This window comes from Hemitrygon akajei, chromosome 2 (assembly GCF_048418815.1).
Source record: "Hemitrygon akajei chromosome 2, sHemAka1.3, whole genome shotgun sequence".
NCBI lineage: Eukaryota > Metazoa > Chordata > Chondrichthyes > Myliobatiformes > Dasyatidae > Hemitrygon > Hemitrygon akajei.
Window position 1 is genome coordinate 96,321,625 of NC_133125.1, and position 20,191 is coordinate 96,341,815.

Consider the following 20,191-nt stretch of genomic DNA (forward strand, 5'->3'; position numbering starts at 1 on the left):
TGAAGGTTCAAGAATTCATTTATCCACTAATTTACAAAAGCAGCCCAGATGGTCAAACATTGTGGGTAACTCAAGACAATCTGCACACAGATGGGAGAATGTGGGGGGTGAGGGGGTGGTGTTGGTTGAGTTGTTCGGAATGCAGCGAGGATAAAATGGGATAAGTATAAATGAATGGTAGGCTAGAACTTGATGGGTTACAGGTCCTGTTTCTATGCTTTATAACTTATTGATTCTCTAAGAAACATCTTAATGAAAGACACGCCTCAGCAGAAGACAGCCAGGCTCCAATTTCTATTCTGGAAATTTTATATCACATAGGCAGCCTAATTATTGACAGTTGCCCTTAAAAGTTACCCAAAGAGACAAGAAATTCATTCTTTCCACTTTTCTCTTTGAGAAAAAAGCACTCTAGTCATGTATTTTATATTCTCTCACAAGCTTTGTTAGGTGCTGGCCATTCCCAATTACCTCTGAATCTATACCATTGGCTACAGTTTCTTAGAGTGACCTTTAAAGTCAACCACGCTACATAATTGAGCGTGTGCTTTTGAGAACGTTATCAAACTTAAAGCTGATGGCTGATCTGCAGCATTCAAGAATGGCAATCCAGAACACTACAATATCCTTGTGGGCAGGTTTGCTAGAGCTGTTCGGGAGTGCCTAAACTAATTTGGCAAGAGGATGGAATCTGGAGTGATAGGGCAGGGATAAGGACGGGGCTTTTGGTGTACAAGTTGATATAGTGTGTAGTGAGACTGTGAGGAAGGACAGGCAATTGAAAGGGCAAAGTTGCAGTCAGAAAATGAGGTGAAGTGTAACAGAGGCAAAATCATAAAGGGTAGTGAAAACAGGACTAAATATGTTATATTTGAATGCACGCAGTATATGGATTAAGTTAGATTATCTTGTGCAGTTAGGAATCATGGTATGACACTGTGAGTCTGATATTGTGGGCATCACTGAGTCAGGACTGAAAAAAGATCATAGCTGGAAGCTTAACATCCAAGAATATACTGCATATTGTATCAAAAAGACAAACACGTAGGCAGAGAGGTGGGGTGGCTCTGTTGGTAAAAAATGAAATCAAATCCTTAGAAAGAGATTGCATAGGTTTGGAAGATATAGAGCTATTGTAGGTTGAGTTAAGAAACTACAAGGGTAAAAAGACCCTTATGAGAGTTATATACAGGTCACAGAACAGTAGCCAGAATATGGGATAGAAATTACAACGGGAAATAGAAATGGCATGTAATAAGGGTAATGTTATGATAGTCATGGAGGATTTCAATATCAAAGTAGATTGGGAAAATCAGGTTGATGCTGGATCCCAACAGAGGGAATTTGTAGAATACGTACAAGATGGCTTTTTAGAGCAGCTTGTGATTGAGCCCATTAGGCAAAGGCAATTCTGAATTAGGTGTTGTGTAATGAACCAGATTTGATTTAGGTGCTTAAGGTAATGGAACCCTGAGGAGGCAGTAATCACAATATGTTAGAATTTATGCTACAGTTTGAGAGGGAGAAGCTAAAGTCAGATGTAATGGTATTGCAGTGGAGTGAAGGGAATTACAGAGAGATGAGAGGGGAGGTGGCTAAAGTTGATTGGAATGGGACTCTAGCAGGATGATGGCAGAACAGCAATGGCTAGAGTTTCTGAGGGCAATTCAGAAGACACAGAACAGATACATCCCAAAGATGAGGAAGTATTCTAAAGGAAAGATGAGGTAATTGTAGCTGACAAAGGAAGTCTAACACAGCATAAAAGAAAAAGAGCATGCACATAATATAGCAAACATTAGTGGGAAGTTAGAGGATTGGGAAGCTTTGAAAAAAACAACAGTAAAAAGCAATTAGGAGAGAAAAGATGTATTTTGAAGGTAACCTAGCCAATAATATAAAAGAGAACATCAAAAGTTTCTTCAGATATATAAAGGGTAAAGGAAGCAAGAATGGATAGGGTTAGGGAGCAGAATTGAAAGTAGTTGCAATTATTAAAGAGAAGGTGCATGAGAAGCTGAAAGGTCTGAAGGTAGATAAATCACCTGGGCCAGATGGTGTACACCCCAAGGTTATGTAAGGGATAGCTGAAGAGATTGTGAAGGCATTAGTAATGATCTTTCAAGAATCAATAGATCTTGGAATGGTACCGAAGGACTGTAAAATTGCATATGTCACTCCGCAATTTAAGAAGAGAGGAAGGCAGAGAAAGGAAATTACACACCAGTTAGCCTGACTTCAGTGGTTGGAAAGATGCTGGAGTCCATTATTAAGCATGAAGTGTCAGGGTACTTAGAAACACATGATAAAATGGTGCAAAGCCAGCATGGTTTTCTGAAAGGAAATTCCTGCCTAACAAACCTATTACAATTCTTTGAGGAAATTATAAGCAGGGTAGACAAAGGAGATACAGTAGACGCAGTGTACTTGGATATTCAAAAGGCCTTTGACCAGGTGCTGCATATGAAGCTGCTTAGCAAGATAAGAGCCCATGGAATTACAGGGAAGTTACTAGCATGGGTGGAGCATTGGCTGATCAGCAGAAAGCAGAGAGTGGGAATAAAGGGATCCTATTCTGGCTGGCAGCCAGTTACCAGTGGAGTTCCACAGGGGTTGGTGATGGGACCGTTGCTTTTTACGATGTATGTCAATGACTTGGACTACGGTATTAATGGATTTGTGGCTAAATTTGCCGATAATACAAAGATAGGTGGAGGAGCGAGTAGAGTTGAGGAAACAGAAATTATGCAGAGGGACTTAGAAAGTTTAGGGGCTTGAGCAAAGAAGTGGCAAATGAAGTACAATGTTGGAAAGTGTATGGTCATGCACTTTGGTGGAAGAAATAAACGGGCAGATTATTATTTAGTCTGAGAATTCAAGAGAATTCGAAATGCAGAGATACAAATGGACATGGGAGTCCTTGTGCAGAATACTCTAAAGGTTAACCTCCAGATTGAGTTGGTGGTGAAGAAGGTGAATGAAATGTTGGCATTCATTTCTAGGGGTATAGAATATAAGAACAGGGATGTGATGTTGAGGCTCTATAAGGCACTCGTGAGACCACACTTGGAGTATTGTATACAGTTTTGGGCTCCTTATTTTAGAAAGGGTATACTGACATTGGAGAGGGTTCAGAGAAGATTCACAAGAATGATTCCAGGAATGAAAGGGTTACCATATGAGGAACATCTGACAGCTCTTGGGCTGTATTTTCTGGACTTCAGGAGAATGGTGGGGCGGGGGGGAGGGGTGATCTCATAGAAACATTCCAATTGTTAAAAGGCCTAAACAGATTAGATATGGCAGAGTTATTTCCCATGGTAGGGGATTCTACAACAAATGGGCATGACTTCAGAATGAGATGTGGAGAAATTGCTTTAGTCAGAGGTGGTAAATCTGTGGAATTTGTTGCCACAAGTGGGAGTGGAGGTCAAGTTGTTGGGTGTCTTTAAGGCAGAGATAGATAGCCAGTGCATCAAAGGGTATGGGGTAAAAGCAGGGGAGTGGGGATGACTGGAAGAACTGGATCAGACCATGATTGAATGGTGGAGTAGACTCGATGGGCTGAATGGCCTACTTCTGCTCCTATACTTTATGGTCAAATTCTGATGGAGTTTGAGGAGACAACAGGCAGGATAGACAAAGGAAAGCCAGCTGATGTTGTTTACTTGGATTTTCTGAAGGCCTTTGACAAGATGTCACATATGAGGCTGCTTAACAAGATAAAAATCCATGATATTACAGGAAAAATACCAGCATGGGTAGAAAATTGGCAGACTAGCAGGAGGCAAAGAGTGGAAATAAAGGAGGTCTATTCTGGTTGGCTGCCAGAGATTAATGATGTTCTGCAGGGGTCAGTTTTTGGGAATGACACTTTTCACATTATATGTCAGTGTTTTTAATGATGAAATTGATGACTTTGTGGACAATAAGAAGATATGTGGAGGGGCAGTTGGTATTGAGGAAGCAGGGTCTGCAGAAGAACTTAGACAGGTTGGGAGAATGGGCAAAGTGGAAGATGGAATATAATGTTGTGAAGTATATAGTCATGCACTTTAGAAGTAGGAAAAAAGGCACAGAATATTTTCTAAACAGGGAGAAAATTCAAAAATCTGAGGTGCAAAGGGACTTGGGAGTCCTTGTGGAGGATTCCCTGAAGGTTAATTTGCAAGTTGAGTCAGTGGTAAGAAAGGCAAATGCAAAGTTAGCATTCATTTCAAGAGGACTAAAACGTAACAACAAAGATTTTATGCTGTGGTTTTATAAGGCATTGGTCAGACAGCACGAAGAATTGTGAGTTTGGCCCCCTTATCTGAGAAGAGATGTGCTGGCATTGAAGAGAGTCTAAAGGTGTTTCATGAGAATTATTCCAGGAATGAAATGGTTCATTTCTGAGAAGAGTTTGATGGATCTGGGTCTGTACTCTCTCAAGTTTAGAAGAATGTTTAGAAGGATATAATTGAAACCTATCAAATATTGAAAGGGATAGATACACTGGATATAGAAAGAACATCTCCTTTCCTGGTTGAGTGTTGAACCAGAGGGCACAGCCATAGAATAGAGATACATTTATTTAGAACAGAGATGGTGAGGCCATTTCTTTAGCAAGAGGGTCGTGAATCTGTGGAATTCATTGCCATGGATGGCTCTGGAAGCCAAGTCATTGAGTATATTTAAAGCAGAAATTGATAGGCTCTTGATTAGTCAGGGTGTCAATGGTTATGGGGAGAAGGCAAGATGATGGCATTGAGAGGAATAATAAATCAGCCATGATGGAATGGCAGAGCAATGGGCTGAAAGGTCTGATTCTGCTCCTATGTCTTATGGTCTTATAATAGGTCCAGGTACAACCCATGGAAGGTTATCATGAGAGCAAAAAGGCAATTCCTTGTGAAGATAAAGACACAATTGAATGCACAACAGCTATGGCAGGATTTTCATGGCATTACTTCCTATAAAATGAAATCTAACTGCATAAATAGCAGTGATGCTTCACTCCGTGATGAACTCAAAGCCTTTTATGTATGCTTAGAATGGGAGAATAAAACTACACCTGTGCTGATGAATTGGTTGGAGTATTCAAGGACATCTTAACTGCTGCAATCAGAAGTTCCCACCTACTTCAAAAGGATACTAATCATACCAGTGCATTAGAAGTGCTGGGTGAGCTACCTCGATGACTATCACCTAGTAGCACTGACATCTGCTATGATGTAGTGCTTTTAGAGGATGGCCATGGCCAGAATTAACTCCTGCCAGAGTAAGGACCTGGATCCACTACAATTTGGCTACTGCCACAACAGGTCTACAGCAAATTCAAACTTACTGCCTCTTCACTCAGCTTCAGCCAACAGCAATAAATAGATCAGTCTGCTGCTTATTGCTTACATCTCGGCATTCAACACTAACATCTCCTCAGTACAAAATAAACATCCTCAAAACATGGACCTCTGCACCTTTCTCTGCAACTGGATCCTTGACTTCACTGGGAGTCCACAGACAGTGCAGATCAGTAATAATATCACCTTGTCACTGACAATAAACACAGGTGCACCTCAAGTATACGTGCTTAGCCCACTGCTCTACTCTCTCTACAGCTATGACTATGAGGTAAGGCACAGCTCTGATGCCATTACAAATTGATACCAATGTTGTTGACAGAATCTCAGATGTCTCACTCAACGTCAGCAAGACCAAGAGCTGATTATTGATTTCAGGAGGGGGAACTTGGAAGTCTATGGGCCAGTCCTCATTGGGGATCAGACGTGGAGAGAGTCAGAAACTTTAAGTTCCTTGGTGTTATCATTTCGGATGATCTGTCCTGGGTCCAGCACTTAAGTACCTTTATGAAGAAAGCACAGCAGTAGTTCTTCTTCCTTAGAAGTTTATGAAGATTCATCATGACATCTAAAACTTTAACAAACTTCTATAGATGAGTGGTGGAGAGTAAATTGGCTGGTTGCATTACAGCCTGGTATGGAAACACCAATGCCTGTGATGAGAAAATCCTACAAAAAGTAATGGATGCAGGTCAGTCACTATTGAGCACATCTACATGGAGCAGTGTCGGAGGAAAGCAGCATCCATTATCAAGGTCCCCGTCATCCAGGTCATGCTCTCTTTCTCATTGCTGCCATCAGAAAGAAGATATAGGAGCCTGAGGAACCAACTAACCAGGTTCAGAAACAATTATTACTCCTCAACCATCAGGCTCTTGAACTAGAGGAGATAACTTCACTTGCCCCAACACTGAACATTTCCCACAATCTATAGACTCACTTTCAAGGATTCTTCATCTTGTGTTCTCAATGTTTATTGTTTATTTATTCGTTGTTATATAATTTTTATTTGCTCAGTTTGTTGGCTTTTGCTCATTGGTTGTTTGTCCATTGTTTGGTATGGTCTTTCAATGACTTTATTATGTTTTTTGGATTTACTGTGTATGCCCACTAGAAAACAAATCTCAGGATTGTATGTGGTGACATGTATGTAATTTGAACTTTGAACTTTGAAGTGGCATACAGCAGTGAGCTAAATCACTGGTTGAATGTTGATGCAACAACAATCTTGCATTGAATGTCAGCAGAACCATGGAACTGATTATGAACTTCAGGAAAGGGAAGTCAGGAGAGCACACATCAGTCCTCACTGAGGGATCAGTGGTGGAATGGGTAACCTGCTTCAAGTTCCAGATGTCAATATTTCAGAGAGTCTCTCCTGGTTCCAATAGGGGCACAATAAACCCCACCAGTGAGGACATTTACCAAAAGTGGTGCCTCAAGAAAGTAGCATCCATCATTAAGAACTCTTAACATCCAGGATCTGCCCTCTTCTCATTAATACCATCAGGGAGGAAGGACAAGACCCACATTCAACATTTGAAGAACTGCTTCTCCCCCTCGGCCATAAGATTTCCAATGAACACAAATTCACTATCCCTCTTTAGTGCCATTTATTTGTTTGTAACTTATAGTAACTTTTATATCTTGCAGTATATTGCTACTGCAAAACAACACATTTCAGAACATACGTCAAGGATAATAAATCTGATTCTGACTCTGACATTGATTGACCTAAAACCATATACATGCCAGCTCAAACAAGAGGAGCAGAGATTTCCCTATCAGCGGATTTTTGAACAATCCAGTAATTCATATTTGCTGTAACTGAATAAACATTTATTCCAGGTTTACCTAATAATTGGAATTGGAACTTCATGAAACTGGTGGGATTTGAACCGTTTCCATCTAGGTCTTTTCACTCTAACCTAATGGTTTAAATGTTCAATGGTTCAAATGGATCTATTTAATATCAGAGATTGTATAGAGCATACAACCTGAAATTCTTACACTTTGCAGACATCCGCAAAACAGAAGAGAATCTCAAAAGGGTGAATGATAGAAAAATGTTAGAACACCAAAGTCCTTTATCTTCCCTCCCCCACACAAGCAGGAGCGAAGCATGAACCCCCACCCCTCCCCAACAACCCTTTCAGCAGAAACGCCAGTGCACACCCCTCCCCCAATGAACCAGCAGCAAAGGCCCCTGATCTACAGTCAACAAAGACTATTGTTTATCCAACATTTTACTCTCTGTCTTACTAACAAGGGACAGAGAGATGTCACCCATTTTATTTCACAGTGAAAGGGGAGACCAACAAACAGTCGTTGTTATAGTATTACGGTGTTACGGTGTTTTGGGGGCTTGGTGCATTAGTGGGGGACCAATCGATTTGAAGAGAGATGAGAGCTTCGCACACGTCGAGGAGAAGAATTTTAAGAAGGAGTGTCTTGCGGGTTCGGCGCATTGGCAGCGGACCAATCAATTCGCAGAGAGAGCAAGTTTCGCACAGGTCGCGGAGAAGAGTTTTAAAAGGGGGAGTTACATGGGGCTCGGCGCATTAGTGGTGGACCAATCAAATTGAAGAGATAGAGAGCTTCGCACACATTGGGGAGAAGAGATGAAAAAAGGAGAGTTTCATGTGGATCGGCACATTAGCGGTGGACCAATCCATTCATGATTCATTAACAGGTGTAAATCAAAGTAAAGCAGGGTCAAAACGGAGCAGCCATTGTGTGAGGGGACCAGTTTAAGAGTGGGAACTTGAGGCTTTGGCGAGGAGGCACAGGTAAGTAGCAAGTAAGGCTTTTGGATTGGTTGAATAAAAAATCACTAAATTACAGCTAACTAAATAAAAGGATGATGCAGGATCAGGTGATGCGCTATATCTGCATGATGTTTACTATACACCATCAGGATAGATCTATAGAGTCTCTCAAAAGCAGAGGTGGAGGAGTTTGCTTCACAATCAACTCTTCTTGGTGCACAAATATATCAGTGCTGTCCTAATTCTGCTCACCAGACCTGGAATATCTAGCAGTAAAGTGCCATCCTTTTTAGCTACCATGGGATCATTTTGGTAACAGTTTACTTGCCAGTGTCAAGCAGGCTTTAGATGATCTGAGTAATGGGATCAACATGCACGAAACAGCGCACCCTAACACCTTTACCATCGTTTTGGGAGATTTTAACCAGGTCAGTTGAAAAAATCACAAAGCAACTATCATAAACAGATCACTTGCAATACCAGAGGAAACAACACACTGGACCATTGCCAAACCACCATCAAAATGCCTACAATGCTACTCCACGCCCTCACTTCGGGAAGTACCTAGCTGTACTTCTACTCCCTGAGTATAGGCAGAGACTGAAGACTGCAGCACCAGCAGTGAGGACCAAGCATTTATGGACAAGGGAAGCACAGGAGCACCTACAGGGTGGAATGGACTGTATTCAGGGATTCATCTTCAAACCTGGATGAGTATGCTGCAGTTGTTACTATTTTCATTAAAAACTGTGTGGATGAGTGTGTGCCCACAAAGACTTACTGTACATTCCCAAACCAAAAGCCATGAATGAACCATGAGGGACGTCGTCTGCTGAAGGCTAGATCTGTGGCATTCAAGTCTGGCAACCCAGGTGTGTACCAGAAAACCAGGTATGATTTGCAGAGGACTATTTAAAAGGCGAAGAGATAATTTGGAATGATGTTGGAGGCAACATCAGATGGACAGCAATTCTGGCAGGGTCTGCAAGACATTACTTCCTACAAAGTGAAACCCAAAAGCATGAATAGTAGTGATGCTTCACTAACAAATGAACTCAATGCCTTCTATGCATGCTGTGAAGATCCTTGCTGACCCTGTGATCTCTATCTCAGAGGCCGACGTTAGGCTGTCTTTAAAGAGAGTGAACCCTCGCAAGGTGGAAGGTCCCGATGGAGTACCTGGTAAGGCTCTGAAAACCTGTGCAAACAAGCTAGTGGGAGTATTCAAGGACACTTTCAACCTCTGACTGCTATGGGCAGAAGTTCCCACTTGCTTCAAAAAGGCAACAATTATACCAGTGCCTAAGAAGAATAATGTGGGCTGCCTTAATGACTATCGCCCAGTAGCACTCACATCAACAGTGATGAAATGCTTTGAGAGATTGGTCATGACTAGACTGAACTCCTGCCTCAGCAAGGACCTGGACCCATTGCAATTTGCCTATCACCACAATAGGTCAACAGCAAATGCAATCTCAATGGCTCTCCACATGGCTTTAGACCACCTGGACAATACAAACACCTATGTCAGGATGCTGTTCATTGACTATAGCTCAGCATTTAATACCATCATTCCCACAATCCTGATTGAGAAGTTGCAGAGCCTGGGCATCTGTACCTCCCTCTGCAATTGGAGCCTCGACATCCTAACCGGAAGACCACAATCTGTGCGGATTGGTGATAACATCTCCTCCTCGCTGACGGTCAACACTGGCGCACCTCGGGGTGTGTGCTTAGCCCACTGCTCTACTCTTTATAGACACATGACTGCATGGCTAGGCATAGCTCAAATACCACCTATAAACTTGCTGATGATATAACCATTGTTATCAAGTGGCGACAAGTTGGGGGTGATAAGGTTAACTAATAGAAAGCAGAGAGTTGGGATACATGGGTGTACTCTGGCTGGAACTCAGTGGTGAGCGGTGTGCTGCAGGGGTCGGTGCAGGGCGCACAACTGTTCATGATATACATTAACAATCTGGAAGAGAGGAGCGAGTGTAGGGTATTGAAGTTTGCTGATGATACTAAATTGAGTGGAAAAGCAAATTGTACAGAAGATACAGGAAGTCTGCAGAGAGATATAGAGAGGTTAAGTGAGTAGGCAAGGATCTGCCAGATGGAGTACAATGTTGGTAAATGCGAGGTCATCCACTTTGGAAGAAAAAATGAAAGAGCAGATTTGTATTTAAATGGTAAATAATTGCAGCATGCTGCTGGGCAGAGGGAGTTGGCGTGCTCGTGCATGAATCACAAGAGGTTGGTTTGCAGGTACAGAAGGCTATTAAGAAGGCAAATTGAATGTTGGCCTTCATTGGTAGAGGAATTGAAGGTCGGAACAGGGAGATTATGCTGCAACTTGTTAGGGTTAATGTTAGGGTTAATTCGAGACTGCCACTACAGGTCAGGAGTGGCTCACGTGATATTAGGAGACAGGAGTACAAGGGAGGGAGGAAGCGAAACTGGGGAATCCGCTACACCGAAACTGCTAGTGTCACGCGATTCAATAAACAAAAGAAACAGGTAACTCGTGAGTGAATGGCATCGGGCCAATAAGGGGGACACAAGTGCCCGATATTACCTAATATGTACAACAAAGTTCGGCCTTACCAAATATGTGTAGCGAGGAGTTGGAATGGGGAAAAGGGGTATAAATAAGAGTAGAATGTAAGGGGAAGGCAGAACGCGCCTTCGCCAGCGACTCCGTGTACTCGCTGTGCCAGTTACGATTCTGCAATAAAGCCACGTTTCACTATAATCAGGTGTTGGTTGTCTCTCTTCCAAAACGAACACAGGGCATGACTTGAGCCCAACAATTGGTGACCCCGACGTGGGGAGGGAAGAGACAACACAGGCTGGCGGGTCCGACGGCAGACAACTTGCGGCCGCACCTCCAGTAAGGTCAGGAAGTGCCTGTTATATCGAAGACTTCCATTAGATAGTTGAATTACCGAGTTAGATCTTGTCTGCTGATGGAACCTCACCAACCCCAAATTACCCTGGGAAAGATTATTCCCGGTGCAGAATCGTGACTGGTAAGTACTCATTTCTTCTTATCTGTTTTTAGAAGGATCCTCCGCCGGTGCAAAGTCTTCTGAGTGAGGGTACCCGCCGCCCACGATGGGCATAAAAGTCTCAGGAGTGAGGAGGAGACGCGGTACACTGTAGTGCACGGAGATACTGACGGCGCCTACCTTAGACTGGTTGTTAAGAGAAGAAATCTCCCACGCGAAGGTCAGGTTTTGAAAGGCGACTGTCCCACATTTGATCCTCTCCATGTACTAGGGAGCCATGGAGCACTTCAATTTCGAGTTACCAAAACTCAGACATTTGTGTGTTGAGTAACAGAGTATATGAGAGTTTTTAGAAATATGGTAAAATTGATAACTGTGCGAGTTCAATAATCTAACAGTGAGCAGCCGCAGGGGTCGGACACCATCAAGGTAGGAGTGGAAGTGTTCCTCCGAGGCCCGGGGAAGCTCACCTGGAACGAAAAATGGTGGCATGGTCCATACCCTGTCACCGAGGTCTCCAACAGGGCATTAAAAGGTAAGAAGGGAGGGGGACAATAACTGGCATCATTTTCTCACTGCTCCAGATCCGCAAAAGGAAGCCAAATTAATCTAATTGAAACGATTGACGAAGAGGACACGGGGAAGGAAACGGGCAAGGATGAGTAGCTGGATGTTGGGGTGGATAAGTATCACCGCTCTCCTGGGACGTCTCGTTCAGGGAGCGCCGGACCCCTGTGGGGCCAGAGTGATATTAGACGCTGACCCAAAGAGGGATAAAGTTTTTCAATTTGACCTTTGTGATGTGATTGACTGCTGGGGAGGTTCAGAGGCTGGATGGAAAGGATACGAAGTCTACATGTGTCCCTTTGCGGCACTCGGACTAGGGTATCCACCCATCTTTCCCAATAAACGAACGGCGGGAGGGCAGTGGTGTGCCTCCTGGGATGATGTTTGGTGGGGAACGGGGCGGACCAGACGGAAAGCTGACTAATAGCCTGATAGAACTCCGGGCGTTGGCCAACGAGCTGAAAGAGCAATCTGGGGTAAACAACCCAGTGGTAGATTGGCTGAATAAGACCTTTGGTAAGTGGGGAGCGTTTCTGGGACAGTCGGCTCTAGGACTGTCTATTTCAATTGCTATCTTTATCACGTGTGGTTGTTGTTGCATACCCTGTATCAGGACCCTAGTCGTCCGAACTATAGATCGAGCCTTGACTGGAAAGGATGGACCTCCACCGGCATACCAGGCACCCTTGTTCCCGGTGGAAGGGGAGGACACAGCCCTCCCGAAAGCAGACGTGCTATGGGAGAACACGGACTGGAATGGGCCATGCAAAGGGGGAAATTGAGAGTCGCTTTTGAATAAGTCTTCTGAAATGTTGCATGCTACTTGTAAAAATTGCTGATGTTTAGGGAACCCCTACCCATATTTTGTGACCCTAGGTCGGACAAATCAGGAAATGCAAATAGGGAGGACACGCCAAAGAGTGCCAGGGGACGCTCACCTCCCTGCCTGATCCCGGCAGCCGCGGAAAAGCTTGTAAGGGATGTGGCCTCTGGGAGGCCAAGGGAGGGAATGTTAGGGTTAATGTTAGGGTTAATTCGAGACTGCCACTACAGGTCAGGAGTGGCTCACGTGATATTAGGAGACAGGAGTACAAGGGAGGGAGGAAGCGAAACTGGGGATTCCGCTACACCGAAACTGCTAGTGTCACTCGATTCAATAAACAAAAGAAACAGGTAACTCGTGAGTGAATGGCATCGGGCCAATAAGGGGGACACAAGTGCCCGATATTACCTAATATGTACAACAAAGTTCGGCCTTACCAAATATGTGTAGCGAGGGGTTGGAATGGGGAAAAGGGGTATAAATAAGAGTAGAATGTAAGGGGAAGGCAGAACGCGCCTTCTCCAGCGACTCCGTGTACTCGCTGTGTCAGTTACGATTCTGCAATAAAGCCACGTTTCACTATAATCAGGTGTTGGTTGTCTCTCTTCCAAAACGAACACAGGGCATGACTTGAGCCCAACAAACTGTACAGGGTACTGGTGAGACCACACCTGGAGTACTACATACAGTTCTGTTCTCCTTACTTGAAGAAGGATATATTAGCTTTGCAGGCGGTTTACCAGATTGATTCCAGAGATGAGGGGTTTAGACAATGAGGAGAGATTGAGTCGCCTGGGACCGTAGTCGCTGGAATTCAGAAGAATGAGAGGAGATCTTATAGAAACATATAAAATTATGAAAGGGATAGATAAGATTTAGGCAGTAAAGTTGTTTCCACTGGTAGGTAAGACTGGAACAAGAGGACATAGCCTTAAGATTTGGGGGAGTAGATTTAGGATGGGGATGAGGCGGAACTGCTTTTCGGAGAGAGTGGTGAATCTGTGGAATTCTCTGCCCAATGAAGCAGTGGAGGCTACTTCCATAAATATATTTAAGACAAGGTTGGATAGATTTTTGCATAGTAGGGGAATTAAGGGTTATGGAAAAAAGGCAGGTAGTTGAAGATGAGTCCATGGCCGGATCAGCCATGATCTTATTGAACAGCGGAGCAGGCTCGACAGGCCAGATGGCCTACTCCTGCTCCTATTTCTTATGTTCTTTTGTATTACGTTCTGCCATGTTGCTTTTTAGTCCAAGATTCTCTAACTTAAGAATTGGCAGCAAACTCTCCCCAGCAATGAGAGAAAGAGAGAGAGAGAGAGAGAGAGTGGTCGCTCAACTACAGAGACATCCAACTGCAGTATCACTGAGACAAAACCCTGACGTTCCTTCTCCGGCAATGCCTCAGTCAGTGGCCCTGGCCTGCAACTGGTTATCCATAGGGCCACACGTTTTCCTGGAGAATGTCAGAAGTTGGCCGGTTGATGAGCTCCAGGAGCAGGAAATCATCTACTGTGAAAAACCGCAGTTTGAGTGCTGTTGCAGATCACGGACTTTGACAGAACCCCAACAACCTTGAAAAGAGAAATTAAAGAGAGGATATTAAGCTGTTTCCACATATGAGTTCAAAGAAGCAGCCATTTGGTGCCATCTTAGCACTGCCCCAAGCATCCACCATGAAGTTTTGTGATTTTTCCAAGAAAATAGAACATGAAAGATCACCAATTTTTTAAAAAACAGGTAAATGATATTGAATTTTTTCTAACAAGTATTTCCCTCCATGTCACGTCAAGAATAATTGCAGCTCAAAAGCAAAGTATAAAATAAAAATGCAATAAAATAATAATTTTGTAATTTTGTGTTTCTCAGTGGGTATCTGAATCTACTTTAGTTAGTCAAAATACACACATACCTTTCAATATTTTCAGAAAGGAACACTGCAACAGGATCTGGAAATGTCAAATGATGAAAAATTGACTACAGGTTTGACCATGTCCAAGGAGGAAACATTCAAGATATTATGCAGGTAGAACAATTACCATAAACAGAACTTATTATGAAACAAAACCCATTTTTATTCTGCTGTGAGTTGTATGTACGTACTCTGATTACTCAGAATATATCTAATGAAAGCAAAATAATATCACAGATGGGTTTTGCCAATAAACCCCAAGAATGGATTTTGCGTATCAGACAATTTCAGAAAATAAGTAAGTCTGATTCTGCGATATTTTTAAACAAGCTTGAGTTCTTCTTTAAGAAACTATCATTCTGAAACTGAGGGCTTTTCCAAAAGTAGCCTGGATATGTAAATATAGCCTTTTTAAAAAATGCATGCAACTTGTTTATTGCCTTCCATCTATTCTTGCTAAGAGTGCTTTCTTAATTATATTTGTTTCACTTTTTCTCCCTCAGACCTTCCACACTGCTTGCCCCCTTTAGCTGGTGAAGGTGTTGGCAGCACTTTGATGCCAATGTCATTTTGTTTGCATCCAATAGGAAATATACTTGCTGCAGGGTAAAATGCAGTATGTCGCATTTTACCTCCCCAAGGGGAAGTGCTCTGCCACCACAAGGCTTCCTACCTAGTGACTCAAATGACAACTGACAAAACTCATTCGAACTGTGACTGACAGATTCAATTGTCAGGCAGCCTGGGGATGAGAACCCAGGTCCAGAAATTGTCTCACAAAACAGAGTGACTTAACCATTATGATACCAGCCTGGTAAACAGGCCACCTTATTTGGTGGTTTTCACATCAGTTTGGTTAAAAAATGATTTCAACGGATCAATAAAACTTCTGACAAATGCCTTTGACTTAGAAGGGGATATCCATCAAAATATGATGCACAATATGTGGGTGTGTGTGAGGATCCTTGCTTCCATTTTTGGATTGTCCTTTTAGCCTGCAATGTCTTATACTGCCCTCATACTATTATCTGCTGAATCTCCAATAACTGATTTTTATCCTTCTCCATTCTCTCATCCACAAATTACTCTTAGGTGACATCATCTAAAAATAGTTCAGATTCTACAACTAATCAACCTGAAGTTACAAGGAGAGCAATCAAGCATGTTTGAAGAAATCTCTGCCCAATTACTTTCAGTATGTACCAGGGGTCCCAAGAACCGCTGCTATACTATAACAAGGAATGATTACCATTTCATGCCCAGACCACATTTCGGGAATCTGATCATTTGGCTGTCCTCCTAACCTTCATGCAGGCATAGGCTAAAGAGCAAGGCTCAAGAGATAAAGACAACAAAGAGGGGGTTGCGGGAGGCAGAGGAGAGGCTATGGGATTGGTTCCAATTGGTAGACTGGGCCACGTTCAAAGACTCATAAGAGGATACACCATTGTTGTCATGAACATTCATGTCAAAATGACATTGTCAAGAGTCATAGATTAGTGTATCCCCACAAAATCATTCAGAGAATTCCTCAGCCAGAAACTGAGGATGAACCATGATATCCACAATCACCGAGGGCCAGATCAGTGGCATGCAGGTCATGTGACCAAGATACAAGAGGTCCAGGCACGATCTCCAGAAAACCACCCGGTGGGCAAAGTGCCAATTCTGAATTAAACTTGAATCACTGAAGGATGCTTGATGGCTGTGGCAGGCCTTGAATGCTATTACCTCTTACAAAGTGAAACCAAGCAACATAGGTGACAACAAGGCCCAGTACCTTCTAAGCTCTCTTTGATTGTCAAAACATGGGGGAAACTTGGCAAAATCCCACAGCTCCAAAAACCCTGTGTTTTGAATCTGTGAGCCGAAATGAGAGCATCCTTCAGGAGGGTGAACCCACAGAAATCATCTGGCCCAGATGGAGTACCTGGCTGAGTACTAAAGACTTGTGCTGATCAATTAGTTGGAGTGTTGATTAATTATCTTTGACTTCTCACCTCAATTATTTGAGGTACCCACCTGCTTCAAGCAGGCTTCAATTACACCGGTACCAAAGAAGAACGTGGTAACCTGTATCAATACATATCATCCAGTAGCACTTACATCCACTGTGATGAAATAGTGCTCTGAGATGAAACTTATCAATGGCTGCCTGATGAGTGGCCTGGAAGCAACTTGGATCCTGCTCCAATTTTGCCTGGTGGCACAACAGGTCCACGGCAGATGTCATTTCATTAGTTCTTCTCTGAACTGTAAGACATCTGGAGAGCAAAGATGCAAACAAAGATATTATATATCAACTACAGCTCAGCATTAAATACTATCATCCCCTAAAAACTAATCAATATGCTTCAAGACCTGTCCTCGATGCACCCTTATGCAATTAGATCCTTGATTTCCTCACTTGCAAACCTGAATCAGTTTGGATTGGCAACAACATCTCCTCCACAATCTCCATCAACACAGGTATACGACAAGGCTGAGTGCTTAGCCCACTGCTCTACTCACTTTCTACTTATGACTATGAGGTTAAGCACAATTCCAATCCATATTTAAGTTCACTGTCATTGGTCGAATCAAAGCTGGTGACTAATCATCAAAAAGGAGGGAGTTTGAAAATCTAGCTGAGTGGTGCCATAACAACAACTTCTTGCTCAATGTCAGCAAGACCAAGGAGATGATTATTGACTTCAGGAGGAGAAAACTGGAGGTCCATATGTCAGTTCTTATCGGTGGTGGGGGGGTGGGGGGAGAATCAGAGGTGGGGAGGAACAGCAGCTTTAAATTCCTCGATATTATCATTTCAGAGTATATGTCCAGGACCCAATTTGTAATCGCAATTACAAAAAAAAACACGTCAGCACCTCTACGTCTTTAGAAGTTTGTGAAGAATCAGCATGGCATCTAAAACACTGACAAACTTCTATAGAAGTGTGGTGCAGAGTGTATTGACTGGTTTCATCACGGCCTGTTATGGAAACACCAATGCACTTGAATGGAAAAGCTTTCAAAAAGTAATGAATACAACCCAGTCCATCACAGGTAAACCCCTCCACACCATTGAGCACATCTACATGGAGCACTGTCGCAAGAAAGCAGCATCCGCCATCAAGGACTCCCACCACCCAGGTCATGCTCTCTTCTCACTGCTGCCATCAGGAAGAAGGTACAGGAACCTCAGGGCCCATGCCACCAGATTCAGGAATAATTAATACCCCTCAACTATCAGGCTCTTGAACCAGTGGGGATAACTTCACTCACTCTATCACTGAACTGTTCCCACAGCCTATGGATTCACTTTCCAGGTCTTTTCCTCTAATGTTTTGATATTTATTATTTATTTATTTGTTTATTATTATTATTATTATTATTATTATTATTATTATTATTATTATTATTATTATTATTATTATTATTATTATTTCTTTTTTCTTTTGTATTTGCATAGTTTGTTGTCTTTTGCACATTGGTAGTTTGTCTGTCCTGTTCGATGTGGACTTCCATTGTGTTTCTTGAATTTACTGAGTTTGCCCACAAGAAAACAAAACTCACGGTGGTACATGGTGAGATAGATTTACTTTGATATTAAACTTACTTTGAACTTGGAGAACAAACTGCTCTGTCTGTAGAACACAGCCTGCTTCCCCACAGCAAGGGGTTGGCTGCTCAAGAAGTACAGTGGTGTAGGACAATGAAGTTAATTAGACCTGCATCAAACTAGACAACTCTGGCAAGATTAGTTAGTTCAAGGAAGCTTGCAGACCAGACTGAAACAAACACTTAGCACATCAAATAGCTGATCCCCCAGTAGTTGGAAGATCTGTGCGTTCAGAGATTCAGCCCTCACAGCTTTAATTTTGGCTCTCTGAGATGTCTGTCCCTAGAAGCTTTTAGACCATCAATGTGAATTTCCCAGCCCAGGGTTCTGAACAAATATCACATTTCTGTGAAGTCACCAAGTAGCAAAAATAGTATGAATGTAAGGGAGCTGTCAGGCTTATTAGGAATGGTCATGAAATGACAAGAATGACAGAAAGACAGGGTGACTAGAACCATTCCTCTGCCTTCAATTTCCACAGGACCATAAGATAGAGGAGCAGACTTAGACCATTTAGCCTATCGAGTCTGCTCCACCATTTTATCATGGCTGATCCAATTTTCCTCTCAGCTCCAATCTCTTGCCTTCTCCCCATATCCCGTCATGCCCTGACCAATCAAGAAGGGCCAAGATTCTAAAGACTATCCTGAGGCCATGTCCTCTGGTCTTAGACTCTCCCACCATAGGAAATATCTTGTCTACATCTACTCTATCAAGTCCTTTCACCATTCGATAGATTTCAGTGAGGTCACCCCTCAGTATTCTGAATTCTAGTGAATACAGTTCCAGAGCCATCAAACGCTCTTCATATGACAAGCCATTCAATCCTTTCAATATTACATCCTTGCTTTTATATTCTAGTCCTCTTGAAATCAACACTAACATTGCATTTGCCTTCCTCACCACAGACTCAGCCTGTAAATTAATCTTTAGGGAATCCCGCACAAGGACTCTGAAGGCCCTTTGGACCTCAGTTTTTTTTTGTATTTTCTCTCCTGTTAGAAAATAGTCAACCTATCTCTTCTACCAAACTGCATGACCATGCACTTACTGACTTGTATTCTATCTGCCATATCTTTGCCTATTCTCCTCATCTGTCTGTCCTTCTGTAGCCTCTCTACTTCCTCAAATCTACCTGCTCCTCCACCTATCTTCATATCATCTACAAACTTTGCAATAGAGCCATCAATTCCATCATCCAGATCATTGACACATTAACGTAAAAAAGAATTGGACCTAACACAGACCCCTATGGAACACCACTAGTCACTGGCAGCCAGTCAGAAAAAGGCTCCCTTTCTTCCTACTCTTTGTCTCCTGTCAATCAGTCACTGCTTTAACCATGCTAGAATCCTTCCTGTAATACCATTGGTTTGTCACTTATTAAGCAGCTTCATGTGTGGCACCTTGTCAAAGGCCTTCTGAAAATTTAAGTACACAACATCAACCGATTCTCCTTTGTCTATCCTGCTTGTTACTTCTTCAAAGAATTCCAACACATTTATAACCATATAACAATTACAGCATGGAAACAGGCCATCTTGGCCCTTCTAGACCATGCTGAACACTTACTCTCACCTAGTCCCACCTACCTGCACTCAGCCCGTAACCCTCCATTCCTTTCCTCTCCATATACCTATCCAATTTTCTTTTAAATGACAAAATCGAACCTGCCTCTACCACTTCTACTGGAAGCTCGTACCACACAGCTACCACTCTCTGAGTAAAGAAGTTGCCCCTCATGTTACTCCTAAACTTTTGCCCCTTAATTCTCAACTCATATCCTCTTGTTTGAATCTCCCCTACTCTCAATTGGAAAAAGCCTATCCACATCAACTCTATCTATCCCCCTCATAATTTTAAATACCACTATCAAGTCCCCCCCCTCAACCTTCTACGCTCCAAAGAATAAAGACCTAGCTTGTTCAACCTTTCAATTTGTCAGGCAAGATTTTCTCTTGAGGAAACCATGCTGACTTTGGCCTATTTTATCATGTGTCTCCAAGTACCCTGGACCTCATCCTTAATAATTAACTCCAACATCTTCCCAACCACTGTGGTCAGACTAACTGGCCTATAGTTTCCTTTCTTCCTCCTCTCTCCCTTCTTGAAGAGAGAAATGGCATTTGCAATTTTACAGTCCTCCAGAACCATTCCAGAATCTAGT